This window comes from Tribolium madens, unplaced genomic scaffold (assembly GCF_015345945.1).
Source record: "Tribolium madens isolate multiple individuals breed KSU strain unplaced genomic scaffold, Tmad_KSU_1.1 Scaffold_1;HRSCAF=32;Tcas5.2_LG8, whole genome shotgun sequence".
NCBI lineage: Eukaryota > Metazoa > Arthropoda > Insecta > Coleoptera > Tenebrionidae > Tribolium > Tribolium madens.
The window spans coordinates 10,053,769-10,055,822 of record NW_025400984.1 but is presented as its reverse complement, the minus strand read 5'-3'; the positions used below and the strand labels follow the sequence as shown (position 1 = coordinate 10,055,822).

The 2,054-nt window shown below is 27.2% G+C and overlaps 1 protein-coding gene across 1 annotated transcript in view; it reads right to left on the bottom strand.

The window, feature by feature from the left end:
- Positions 1 to 2,054, bottom strand: part of LOC123016332 (protein sister of odd and bowel-like) — a 9,961-nt gene that overhangs the window by 2,659 nt on the left and 5,248 nt on the right. The gene's annotated exons all lie outside the window — the stretch shown is intronic.

The following is a 2,054-nucleotide window of genomic DNA, read 5'->3' as shown; positions in this document are numbered from 1 at the left end:
TTAGTTAATCTAAATAAAACACAATTGCAAAGTGTTACTTTATAAAAAAAAATATTGTTTGTTTCTTTAATTTTTGTTATAAAATTTTAACGTTTGTGGAATTGATTGGTGTCGAGAAAACTGCAAAATTTGAAGTTATATTTAAAAAAAAAATTGTGATTTTTTACTTTACAATATTTTTGTTATTCTTTGTCGGATTTTGATGAATTTTGGTTCGGTTTAAAGAACGAACTTTGCAGAATATGGAAACATAGTTCAATAATATTTCTAGTTTTATCTTGCAAATGTTATACCTAAAAGACGAGAGCACTGTTTTTACTGTTTTTTATACTGAACTGTGGTGTGGACAGAGACGAACTTAAGTTTTTTTTTATTTCAGATTATTGCCCATCCTTTACTGAGTTATGTAACACATTTTCCAAAATTTTAGTTCTTGAGACATAAAGAGTCTCAAGATATAGACCTCCAAAAAAAGCATTACATTTCGAATTTCAATGAATTGTTCCATTTTAGTAGGCTAAATGTGCCAAAACGTCAAAATAGACATAGGGAAGTTTCCAAAAATTAACGGTTTTCTTGCTGTAATCCATTGAAGCTTTTTAGATTTTTTGTGTTTAAAGACGTAATTGTGCTTCTTTGGTGCATGAGGCAATAATTTTCGGTTTAACTACCTTTTATTAATTTTTCCTTATAATTTTTTATTTAATTATTAATTTGAAATCAGAAAAAACTTAAATTTGTCTCTGCCACACACCACAGCTCAGTATGAAAAACAGTAAAAAACAGTGCCTTCGTCTTTTAGGTATAACATCTACAAGACAAAACTAGAAATGTTATTGAATTATGTTTCAATATTCTGCAAAGTTCGTTCTTTAAGCCGAACCAAAATTCGTCGAAATCCGACAAAGAATAACAAAAATATTGCAATGTGAAAATCGCAAAATTTTAGTTGTCCGGTTTTCGATTTTATTTTGCAATTTTCTCGATAACTATTTGCCATAGAAGACTGATCTTTTTTGTATATGATTGCAAATTAAATTCTCTTTCCAACGATACCCAATTCCAGAGATTATCACCAATAATTCCGAAGTTATTAACAATAAACCGCTTCGCGTACCGAAAATCACCCAAAATTTTGACAAAAATCGAAAAAATTAAAAACTTTAAAGTTGTCCATTTGCCCTCTTGTAAAAATGCAAAAAATAAATTTTTGAAAAATTTTGTCTAACATATTGAGCGCGAACTTTAAAATACGTATCCACTAAAGTGTAAATAATGTAAAAAGATAATAGTGTATTAGTGAACAAAAGGTAAGTTTAAAGAAAAGGTAAGTTTTTTTTTAAATATAAAAACATTTGTTCTATAAACTTATTTATAAAAATTGTGGAAATAAATAAAAACTTTTCATTATTTTGTAATTTTGTAAACTTTAAATGCGATGGTTCGTTCACAATCAAACTTTTATAGAAAGCTTTGACATTAAGTAAAAGAAAACACCCGTTATTTAAAAAGCAGTTTAAGATTAATAAAGTGGTGTTTGATTATTAAGTTGTTTCAGTAATTAATATTTTTGCTCTAAGTCTTACAGTTTCGTAAAAAAACGCATTTAAATTTTCAGAATTTTGACAATTTGTGTTAAAGCAAAAAGCTCACCACCATCGTAATCTTTATGACTTGACTTGACTTTATTAAAAATTTTCGCGATAATTATTTATCGTAAAACACTGATTTTTTTTTGTATATGATAGAAAATTAAATTTTCTTTCCAACGATACCAAACATAGAAGGTTATCACCAATAAGTCCGGAGTTATTGCCATCAGACCGCTCCGGGTGCCAAAAATCGACCAAAATCTCGACAAACATAAAAAAAATCCAACTTTAAATAACGTTTTTCACATTTCTAAAGGTCCAAAAGACTCAAAAAATTGCATAAAACGTTATTTTGTTAAGTTTTTTTTTAATTAGTAGTTAAAGCTCAATAAAAGACCAATTCACTTTTTTATTTGATCAGACTGCAAATAAATATTTCAAAAAGCGAATAATTTTAATATT